The following is a 12,740-nucleotide window of genomic DNA, read 5'->3' as shown; positions in this document are numbered from 1 at the left end:
GGTTTAAGTCCTTATTTGACACAAAAGTTGTAGAATTATTGCTGATCTACATTGTAAAAAGGAATTTCCTCTCTCTGCTAATGAAATGACAAATCTGGATCAAAAAGGAAGAAGATCCAGATTATGGGACTTACATGTTGAGTTAAAGGAATCTGGATAGTGTTAAATTTTTTATGGTTTGGACTTAATATTTAGATTGGTGGTCACCAGGGATTTAATTTCTAAATCCCAAAATGAATTACTAAAGTAAAATGAAATTTATGGTAGTTTATTTACAAAAGAGGAAAGATATTAAGGAAGAGATAAAAGGGGAGAGAGAGAGAGGGAGAGAGAGCTCTGGCTTCCTCAGAGCCAGGTAGAAATTCTAAGCCCCAGCCAGGGGAAGGGAGTCTCAAGATGATGGGCCTTTCTCGGAGGTTCACACCTCCAGAAAGGCAAGGAAACTAAGTCAGCTTTTATACTCACCACGGTGACTGTTTAAAAGGAAAACCGTCTGAGGTCTCCTGCATGAGCTCCTCCAGGGGTCCAGTTCCACAGCCAAGTGTCTTCACTTTCTAGTCTGAGTGTCTGTCTTCCAGTCTCTCTTCAAGTGTCTGCTTCCAGTCCAACTCCAAGTGACTCTCCTTCACTCTCCTCTGAGTGACTGATTGATTCTTGATTGATCGATTGATTCATCCTTGTGTGCCTCTGTTTCCTCTATTTAAAGACCTTTTTCTCTTGTCACCTCCCCTAAATTTTACATCTACCAATCACAGCAGATGCTCCTTTCCAGGACTTTCCATTCAATGTAGGAAATGGGTGTTCACACCTTTTGTAGTTAGTTAACGCCTTTTTGTGGTTAGTTAACACCTTTTTTGTTAGTTAACACCTTTTGTAGTTAGATCTACTTTAAATACTGAGTTAACACTTTGGGGATTAAAATCTAAAAATAGAAAGGGGATTACAATTTAATCTTCACAATAAATGAAGAGCTAAGTATCTTCATTGTTACACTCAGGAGATAGCTAAATCCAATCTTCACAATAGACTCTAATAAAGCACTCAAGGCACTGTAGATATCTGAACCTGATGAAATAGCATGAATAATATGATGACCAATGACATGAACTAATCTGATAGTGAGCAATTGTTGAAGGAGCTACCGAAAAAGGGGAGTCACACTAATGCATTGTTGTTAGACCTATAATTTGGTCCAACAATCCCACAAATTGGGGGGAAATGTACTACAATTATTTGAAAAATATCAAATAAAACAACTATTTCCAACTCATACCCAGATTGTCAAAAATGACAAAAAAGGGGGAAATGACAGTCGTTGGAGGGGCTGAAGGAAAAAGACCATTAATACACTTTTGTTATAGTTGTAAATTAGTCCAATCCTTCTGAAAAGCTATTTGCTGCTATGCTCAGAGTCAATATACTTAACTTGTCCTTTGATTCGCACATACCACTCTTAGACCAATGGTTCCAAAGTTATCAAGGAAGAAAAGGATCCATATGTACAAAAATATTTGCAACCTTTCTTTTTACAGTAGCAAAAACAAAAACAAAAACAAAAACCCAAGGGTGTGCCAATCTATTAAGGAATAATTAACTAAATTATATACATATATCATTACATTATATCATAGTATATCATTTAATTATTTATATATTGCTCATAATTATTAAATAATTGTTGCATTATATATATATATATACATGTGTTTATGCATACATCTGTGTGTACATGTTTGTGAAATAAAATAGTATTGCACCATATGAAATGATGGAGATGATTTCCTCAGAAACCTAAAAACCCTAGCTTAAAGCTAGGGTTGAGCTTACCACTCAAGCAGAGTGGTAAGCAGAACCAGGGAACAATTAATACAATGCCAGAATTATAAAATAAAGTTACTTTGAAAAACTTCAAAACTCTGATCATTGCAATGATAAAACACAATTCTAGAAGTGCCCCTCCCATTAGCATGGTTCCTGAAGGCAGCTGGGTGGCATAGTAGATAGAGCACTGGTCCTGGGGTCAGGAGGACCTGAGTTCAAATTGACCTTAACTATTACCTGTATTATCCTGGACAAGTCAGTTAACCTCTACCTCCCTCCGGTCCTTCATCTGTAAATGAGAATAATAATACTGTGTCAAGTAAATGGCAATGAAGCAAAGTAAGGTATGATTTTCTACTTGGAAAGATTATAGTTGAATGCATGTTGGATTGCCCCCCCCCAAGTGGGTTCATGACCAAGAAGCTACCAAAAAGACCATATTTATTGAGAACCTTTTGATCCCTGAAAGGAGGGGTAGGGAAGCTAGGTGACTTAGTGGATAGAGAATCAGGACTAGAAATGAGAGGTCCTGAGTTCAAATTTAGCCTCAGATTCTTCCTATCTGGGTGACCCTGAGCAAGTCATTTAGCCCTTACCACTCTTCTGCCTTGAAACCAATACACAGTGTTGACTCTAAGATGGAAGGTAAGATTTTTTTTTAAAGGAGAGAGATTGGAGTGATTGAAAAATCTTATGATGAGCTGCAGCTGGGGAAGGTGACCTTCAGTTGTGGTTCATCATAGCCTTCTTTGATAATTAAGGAATTCTAATTGCCTTATGGGTCTCAGCTGCCTGTAGTAATCTTGGTCAGAAAAGCAGAACCATTCCAATGACCTCCTTAGCCTTCCCTCTGAAGACCAAATCACTCCCAACTTTGACAAGGAGAGGGAAATCTCTTTCGGGGAGCCCAAGGCAAGGCAAGTGAAGCTGGTTCTTTATTTGTGGGGTAACTGAAGTCAGGGTCCCAGCAAGCAGATGCACTGGGTGCTAGCTGTAACCATATTATTCCACCACACCTTTAGTTTGGACTGGGAGAGTGTCTTTTGAGCTACACTGAGAAAAGGGGAGTGGGATGGATTATAGAGTAATACTGCTCACTAAATGATATGGAATAATATTAATTTTCCTTATGCAGGTGGAAAATTTGCCACACCTGAGCTACATTCCCAGCATCCTTTTAAGTTACATCCTCATTTTACTTAAGGATGCTTGGGAGATAAATTTGGCCAAGACTCACGCTGCAGGGTTCTTTCTTCAGAGCTTGTGCTTTTGGTAAAGTGCTGAAGCTCTTTGCTCTGCTCATTTGACTGAAAGAACCTTTTTTCTTTTTCCTCTCTTCTGATTTATTATTAAAAATCCTATGTATTTTTAAATATTATGAGTATTCATTCATTTTTACTCCTACATCCTCATCCCCCCTTTGATTCTCTGAGGAACATGGTTTCCTGAGATACCAGTTATAAAATGGCATCCAATATGTCTGCCTCTTAAGACAGACTCATCAGGACACAAAAAGAACTGAAAGTATTAAACACTCCATCAAGGATTGGTAATCATAAGGCATTTTGCCATTGTGGGAATAATAGGAAAAGAAGAGAGAGATATAGACTGATGCAGTGGCAGTCCCATTGGGCTAAGTAGTCGTCTCTAGTGAAATTCAAAGAGAGAGAATTCCAGGTATGATACATCAATTTGTGAGATTGGTAATAACCAATAAATCAAGGTCAATAGTCTCAGTGATCAAAGATTCTAATTTATTGGTCATTTTCAGTATTCCTAGTAAATTGATTATCATACCTGGAACTCTGAGAATTTCACTTGAGACAGATGGTGGCAGCAGTAGAATTTGAAGCAGGGAGGTTGATTTTGCCCAAGTCCCTTGGGAAGCCTTCCTTTTCCTTTTTTTCCTTTTTCTGCTCTCTGGTAATATTTTCCTCTAGAAAGGGGCTTTTCCTGGAGAACTGTGGGCTGACATGTGGCTCTTCCCTTGACCTAACTTCCACATTTCTGGCTCCAAGCTTCAATCTTCTCCAAGTTAAAAAAGTACATGTTGTATATTTGTTTTGTTTCTATTAATAGCTGCAGCCTTTAAATTTGATGACAATAGGCTACTTTCCACCTTGGGACCTTTAATAAAATGTATTTTATTGAAGCTAAACCTTTTGAAATAGAATAGAGAGATAAATATATATATATATATATATATATATATATATATATATATATATATATATATATATATATATATATGCTCTGACCACCTGGGAATGTGATACACTGTAGAGTTTTCTGCAACCTCAAGCCAAGTTATGTTGTGGATCAGAATTTATCAGGATACCAGGATTCTAAAGGAGATCCACATTGTTGATCTGTGGGAGAATAAACTTCCTTTTCTACATAACAAATCTCCAGTGTCACTTAGTGGCCAAATTGGAAATAACATGCATAATTTTTTATAGAAGTCTTGTCACTGAAACCACTATTCCATGCATGTGTTTGTCTATGTTCTCCTGCATGGACATTTTGTTTTGTCTTTTTGTCTCTATTCTTCTTTGAAAACTGTCCCCCAGAATATAGCATCTGTTGGTGACAAAAAAAAAAGAGAGAGAGAGAGAGAGAAGGGAGCAGGCACCAAGGAGGAGCTTTGTTTTGACTACAGGGCAGGCGTCCCCTTGTGAGGTCCCTGAGGCCAAGGAAGTCTCTGGAGAGCAAGAGAGGGAGGCTTCTTCCCAGATCTCCCAGGAAAACTGGATATAAGGGTGGAGCCTGGAAGAGGATATAAACCAAGAGTGATAAAGGTCAACTGTGTCCAAAGTCCCTGTGGAATTCTGTCGAACCATGGAAAAGGGGTATGAGCTAGCTGGCAACTGGGAGGATTAACAAGTTCATGGCGAATCCTTTGCACTATGATCCTACACCTAACATTTCCATGTTAATGATTATTAGAAGGTATCTTTTGTTGTAAAAATGTGTTCGGTTTTTCAACAAGCTGACATCTATAAAGATATAGGAACTGGCATACATTTCCCTATTCAGATTTTGTTCTTCCTTCCCTCAATCCATCCCCAGGGAAATTTTATGGGATTCACTAAACTGATAGAAGCCTTCCTACGATAGATAGGTTTCTGCTGAGACTTTTTGATTCCTTGTATCACAATTCTGCCATTTCTCCATGCAAAATGAGGAGCCAGCCTTAGAACTGAATGGACCAGAACATGGAGCAAAGTGATGCCTTTATGTGTCCTACAATTGACCAGAAAAGAGAGGTTCACACCCTAGGTCATCATGGCTCTCCAGCAAAGTTGATTGCTCTTCAACCCAGTCACCTGTGAGTTTGGGAGTGGTTTCAATAGTTCATTCAATTTCCCTATAATAATTTTTGCTCACATCAATACTTTGATTCTTTTCTGCCTGATGTCTGACCTGTGTAAGGCAACCAGAATTGTTTTTTTTCCTTCTAAATCTTTACTTTCTGTCTTGGTAACAACTCTAAGACAGAAGGGCAAAGGCTAGAAAATAGAGTTAAATAATTTACCAAGTTAGGACGTGTCTAAGACCAGACTTGAACCCAGGCTCTCCTATCTCTGCACATGGCTCTCTAACCATTGTGCTACCTAGATGCCCCAGGCAACCAGAATTCTGAGATGACTGAAAAGGTGAAACATCCCACAGCTCTGGAGGAGAGCAAATATTCTCTTGATTTTCAAACAGTTGAAGAGAACAGTCAATGGACCACAGACTAGTGAATTTGATATTAATTATTGAGAAAGAAAGAATGCAGATCAATTCATCAAGACATGGAAACTGGATATGAAAGAAAAGTTGAGAGTGACTAAAGTTGTAAATGAATGACAGGAAGAATTGGAGTGCTCTGGACAGAAATAAGACAGGAAGAGGGAAAGAGTTTGGGGAGAAAAGTATGAGTGTTAGGACATAGGTGGTTTTATATACCCATAGAGGGTAACTAGAGACAGCCTATTGATTTAGATAGCCAAAACTCCCTCAACTTCCTCTAAGGCCTTCAGATGGAATTTATTCTCTGGATTCTCTGCAACCACTCAGTTTTGATTTATTGGGAGATATCTTCTCCCTTCTTGTTTTCCCACTGTGCCATTTTTGTTCCTCTCAACTTTCTTTACTTTTCCACATTCTGACATTCATCTTCCTTTTTTCTCTTCTTTTTCACTTCTCAAAGCCCTGGATTATTACTTATCTATCTTTTACTCTCCAGGTGATTTTCCTGCATTAATCTCAAAGGTCTTGTCAATGCAGTTAAATATTGGACCTGGCATTGGGGGAAAGAAACAAAGAAAAAAATAAATATTTATTAAGCATTTATATATGCTAGATACTGTGACTAGTGCTTTATAAATATTATCCCACTTTATCATCACAATAAACCTGTAAAGTTGGTGCTATTATTTACTCCCATGAAAACATGTTAAGTGACTTTGCTCAGGGTCATACAGCTAATAAGAGTATGAGGACAAATTTTAACTTGAGACTTCCTGACTCCAGGCTAAGCATTCTAATCACTGTGCCACCTAGCTCCTCTAAGACCTTTACAACTTAAGGGAGATTGGCACATCTGGTCCAGTTTTGAAGTGAATTGGACTGACTATCTCATTATCTATCTAGTAGTTGTGCTTAACTATCTAAAAGTAAGTAGCAGGGGCAGCTGGGTAGCACAGTGGATTGAGAGCCAGGCCTAGAGACAGGAGGTCCTAGGTTCAATCTGGTCTCAGACATTTCCCAGCTGTGTGACCCTGGGCAAGTCATTTAGCCCCCATTGCCTAGCCCTTACCACTCTTCTGTCTTGGAACCAATCCACAGTATTGACTCTAAGACGTATGGTAAGGGTTTAAATAAAAAAAAATAAAAGTAAGTAGCAAAGACTTTCCTCCATCTCTGACCTCCTAACTAAAAACAGTTACTGAGTAAATATTCCTTGCAAATAAATGACATCTTAAGAATCATCTATAACATATTTAACCTTGTGCCACATGAGCTATAAGACTTTTTTGTCCCTGTATTGTAAGATTGAAAATCTGTTACCCTAAAAAAGAACTACATATCCCAAGAGCCCACTGACTTCCTGTCATTGTGTACTTCCTGAACACAGAGGATAAAGAGTGTGGGCTTTGGAGGCTCCTGCTCTCTAATGTACAATCAGCATTGATGGTGATAAGAGGGGTTGACTAAAAAATGGCTAATTAGCCATGGGCACTTGGTCTTTATTTTGTATCTTCTTTATTCCTTAATTTCTAATAATCATTAATAAATCTCTTAAAATATAATATTATTATTGAGATTTAATTTTAACTTTTACATTGATGGCAACCACTAGTTGGTGAAGAACCTCTCAAATTTTTAATATAGCCTAGATAAGATTTTTTTAAGTCACATTTATCCTGCCAAGGCTTTTTGCCCTCCCCACCCACCCTTGCAAACTCCAACTCTCTTTGGATCTGATGCGTTTTTCTTTTACTACTTTTTGCCAGGTTGCTTGCTCTCCCTACTGGCTGGACTAATTTTATCAAGAGGACTCTTGGCGAAGAAGAAATAAACTGCTTCTCTCATCCAACTGTTTGAGTCCTTTGTTCCTCGTTCCTCCTTGCTGCTGACTCTGGTGTTGCTGATACTGCTTCCTCCTGATCTTCTGGACCCAGAGGGCTCACCTGGCCCTGCCCCCAGCCTCCAGAAATCTGTTATGATTAAAATTTTGGGGGAAACTGAGGCAGGTCAAAATTAGTTTCTCCCTGCAAGGAGTATTATATATTTAGAGGTTTATTTAAGATAAGGAATTTAGGAATATACAAGTAAGAGAAGCATGTGCTAGGTGGGCCGAGAGGCTCATTCAAATTTCACTCACATCATGAGACGCGTCTACTTGCCAGTGGAGACAGGAAGAGAAGAGACCCCGCCGTAGGTGGAGACCCTTTAAATAATAATTTGCTCTAGGCCCAGGTGAGAATTCAGTGAGATTACAAGGCATTCTGGGAAGTGAGCAAGGACTTCTGGGGGCTGGAGTCCTGGATTCAAGTCTCTATTTTTACATTTCACCATGTGATCATTCTGGAAAAAATAAATTTTTTCCCCAAAAGGATCATGAAAACATAATCAACTTAAAGATTACAATAATGTGAGGATAAGAGAAAAAAAAGAACAAAACCAATAATTGCTGAATGCATTGACAAAAAGCCAGTTAGGGGGCAGTCCCCTTTGGCATGAAAGTATACATACAAATAAATGTTCAATCAACTACACCCAAATTCATTTTTGTGCAGCTTGTGGTCTGGAGGCATCTTCATGGTGTCTTCTCCAACAGTTCAGTTTCTGGATTCAGAGAGGTATCATCTTTCTTTACCTAAAATTCTTCATTAAAAGGAATTTAAACTTTGCAATTTAAATAACAATATTTTTTACATTTCCCCATGTTGTGGGTGATTGAAAAATACAGGATCACTTAGGAATGCATGGCTGAGGTATGAGGTATATGAATCAATTGGTAAGAGAAATTAAAAAGACATCAGAAAAATCCAAATGAAAAAGAAAATACTGGATGAAAATATAGACTATCAAAGTCTTATGTGTAAAAATTCTAAGTAAAGGAAAAATAAATCTATAACAGGTCCTTGAATCAGGGCCCAATTAAAATGATCTAAGCAATGATGCATTCACCCAGTCAGTAGCCAGGACTACAGAAAGTTACCACACTATGAAAAACAGAAAAAGGGACCAGATTATAGGAGCCAAGTAGGAGCCAAGTTTGAGATACTTGGTAGAATGTGGAACAAGGAAGATCTGCCTTTAACACATGTTAAACAGCCGCAACCTCGAACCCCAAACACGTTCAAGTCCTCTTTGTCTAGGCTCAAAGTTACATCAATTCCACCAGGATTGGTTGGTCTCTTTGACCTTGTGCTCGATTGGCACTATGCAGTTTAGCTTTGTGCTTCTTTGGCACTGTGCAATGGCTCTTTTGTGTATATCTTATCCTGGAATCAGACAGAATCATTAAGTAAAGCCCCATAATTTTTAAAATAATTAGTGGAATCATTTTTATAACCAAGCTTTTAGGGCATGCATTGACATTATAGCAAATGTATCTTAAACTTATAGTACTGAAAAATCAAAAAGTTAAAGAAAATATTAATACTGGTTACATGTGCTTCAAAGATAAAAAGGAGAGAAAAAATTTAAAAAATGAAAAAGTATTTTGCACATGCAAGAAAGATGTAATAAAAGAGTTTTTAAAATTAAAAAATGTAGCTTATAATCATTGACACACTGTATAAGCTAAGAAAATATAGAATGCAAGGCTTTCTCACCAAAAATGAGATTCATTTCCTCTTCATATCTGGCCATGATCCACTGTGAGTGAAAGCAAATGAATTGAGCAAGGTAACATTTTTCATTGTTAAAGAACAGTAATACAAATATGTGGTATTAATATCCCCAAAATTCTCAATAGCCCAATTAATTACAATAGCAAACAAACACACTATCATATTTCACATAAGTTGCTGTATGACATTTTAAAATTGATGGATATTTGTCACAATTTTTTACAGACATAGCAAATCTTTCAGCTTTGGTAATAAACATTTTTAAACAAAGTAAAACTCATTTTTGGTTTTAGAACATCATCAAGAAATCTAGATATCATTCTGGTGGAAGTAAAGTAGTGAGCTGAAGAGTATAAATGTGTGATGCTCCTTTTTTGGAGGCTTTTTAGGGATACAAATGCCCTGAGATTAACTGCCCAACTTCCATTCACATGCGGGAAGGTAGGGTGTTATAATTGTATTTCACTTCAGCTACTAGAATGGGCCTTACACCTTGTGTTAGGGGCAGGCAAAATAACCAGAGATTGTAAAAAAATTTTCTAAAAATCATGTTTTTAAAAACCCTTAAAATCAGTTGAGATATTTAGCACATTAAATTTCCAAAGGTTGTAATATCAATTTTATGATGGAGTCCATATATCTTCTATGTGACAATTTACAAAGGCAAAATAGAAAAACTGTGTTTTCATAGATGGGCTTAATTACAATGATATTTGTTCAATATAGTTATAGGGCAAAAGCAATAGAATTTAACAGTAGTTAAAACTCAGTACATTAAAATGAACAGTATAACAGAATAATATTGAATGCAGTAATATATGAACTTAAAATCACAAAGTTAAATCATAAACGAAGCAAACGGTAAAATGCAATAGAATACAGAGATCTGTATAAACCATTAGAGTCTGAAATGCCTTAAAATATATAACCTCCAGTCTCTTTAAAGTTCTTTGGTTTTTTTTAAATTATCCATTTAGATGTCTATTGTCAGAAGGCAAAGTGGTAAGGGGTAGGCAATGGGGGTTAAGGGACCCATCCAAGGCCACACAGCTGGGAAGTATCTGAGGCCAGATTTCAACCCAGGACCTCCCGTCTCTAGGCCTGGCTCTCAGTTCACTGAGACACCCAGCTTCCTCCCCAAAGTTAGCTAAAAGGTTGTACAGAGCTGAATTTTTTTCCCTAACATGCAGGTGAAGTCAATAAAAGGATCAATGCAATTAAAAGATATCCTTGTAAAATAGCCATGCTTTTAAGTTCCTGTTCGTAAGTCTCTTCTCTCCGTTTTTCTCTCTCCCCTCCTAGGATACCTCCTCCTGCCCCAGTCTACATGGCTAATCTTAGCCTAAGGGGAAATTACCCTGTTTTTACCAGTTGGTAGAAATGAGTCCTGAGTGATGATCGATCTGCAGGCAGGTCACCAGGTGGTTGTGATCTGGGTTAAACAGGGACAGGAAGAGCAAGAGAGAGCACTGGGGTGGGCAGGGCCGGGACAGGAACGCAGACAAGCAAGGCCGGGAGGCGGAGTGCCAGGTGAGAACAGAGAGAGGCCAGGAGCAGGAGCCAGAGCAGGAGCAGGCAGCCAGGTGGGCAGGTGAGCTGCAATCTGGGCCAAACAGCAAACCTGTCTGGAGCGGATGGCTGCAGGCAGGTACGCACGCAGGCAGGCAGGGAGAAGCGGCTGGGAGCTGGTGAGCTATCTAATGGCTGGAAAGAGCAACAGCTTTGCGAGGGTAAAAACCTCGGCCAGAGAAACGTGGATCAAAAAAAAAATTTCTAGGCAGTAGCTATTAAAAGCTGAACTTAGTAGAGAAAAGAATCAGAAAAGAATAGGAAGATTGAGATATTTGATTTTCCCAAAGTGGTTACGCCAAACTGTAATGATTAAAATTTTGGGAGAAACTGAGGCAAGTTGAAATTAGTTTCTCCCTGCAAGGAGTATTATATATTTAGAGGTTTATTTAAGATAAGGAATTTAGGAATATACAAGTAAGAGAAGCACGTGGTAGGTGGGCCGAGAGGCTCATTCAAATTTCACTCATCAAGAGACCCTTTAAATAATAATTTGCTCTCAGCCCAGGTGAGAATTCAGTGAGATTACAAGGCATTCTGAGAGGTGAGCAAGGACTTCTGGGGGCTGGAGTCCTGGATTCAAGTCTCCATTTTTACAAATCCTCCTCCAGATCTCCAGGTCTGATTCTAAATTGGCCTCCACCCTGACCCTGATCATTGTTGCTGCCTTTGCTGGGCTGATTGCTGCCAAATGAGAAGCTAGGAGTCCTTGGAGTTGCTCCTCAGGGCAGATGGTAAAAAAAAAAAACCCAGGGTGCTTTTTTCCTTAGGCAACTATTAGCCTCCTAACTCCCTCTGGGGAAACTAGCATTTTACCTCAGGGGGAGCCGAGGAGAAGGAAGAGACTCTTCCAAACAGGAAATTGATTACAATCATGGTATTCTATGAAAGAGCACTGCATTACCTATTTCAAATAGCTTCCAGCTTTAGGATGTTTTTTCTTTCTACCACTGATTCTTCCAATTATCTTGTCTGAGATTCAGGGGAGAAATCCATCCCCCTACAACCCTTTGCCATTTGGGCCTGCCCAGTATGAGATTCCTAAAACCCACATTTTCCCTCACTATGGGAGATCCCACAGTGCTAACAGTAGGAATCTGAATTTTAGAAAAAGGAACTTTAAAGGATCTGGAGGTGAAATTGTAAGCCTTTTCAAACTCCATTTTTAAAAATGAAAGTCTCTGTATCTTGTTGTATTTTGCTGATTGTTTTGTTTAAGATTTAATTTTGTTGTTTTTAGTTCATATATTAATGTATTTGATACTGTTCTGTTACACTGAATCATTTTAATCTACTATGTTTTAACTATTAGATATATTGTGTTACCTTTCCCTTATGACTACTGAACAAAATATTGTAAAATATTGTAAAAGCCCATAAATAGTCTTTTTTAGATGATAGATGAACTCAACCTGGCTACTGATTGTGTAAATGCATAATTCCTTAAATTATTTTTATTTGGCCCTGATTCAAGGACCTGTTATGGATTTATTTTTCCTTTACTTAGAATTTTTTACACATAAGACTTTGATAGTCTATATTTCATCCAGAACTTATTTTTTTTAATTTGGATTTTTTAAAAATATTTTTTTATTTCTCTTGCCAATTGATTCATATACCTCATAACTCAGCCATGCATCCCTAAGTGATCCCTGTGTTTTTCAACACCGTCTTTGGGGGAAATGTATTATTATTATTTTAAATTGCAAATTTTAAATTCTTTTTGAGAGTAATTTTAGGTTAAGAAATATGCTACCTCTCCAAATCCAGAACATGAACTCTTCTTAGAAGGCACCATGAAGATGCCTCCACAGACCACAAGCTATATCAAGAAGATCCAGAATGAACTTTGGGTGTGGTTGATTGAACCAAAGAGTGAACATTTAATTTGAATGTATACTCTTATGCCAAAAGGGGACTTCCCCCTAACTGGCTTTTTATCAATGAGCCTAACAATTATTGGTTTTGTTCCCTTTTTCTCTTGTCCTCAAATTATTGCAA

Source organism: Monodelphis domestica, chromosome 3 (assembly GCF_027887165.1).
Source record: "Monodelphis domestica isolate mMonDom1 chromosome 3, mMonDom1.pri, whole genome shotgun sequence".
Lineage (NCBI taxonomy): Eukaryota > Metazoa > Chordata > Mammalia > Didelphimorphia > Didelphidae > Monodelphis > Monodelphis domestica.
The sequence above is the reverse complement of the archived record's forward strand: the minus strand, read 5'-3'. Positions refer to the sequence as shown.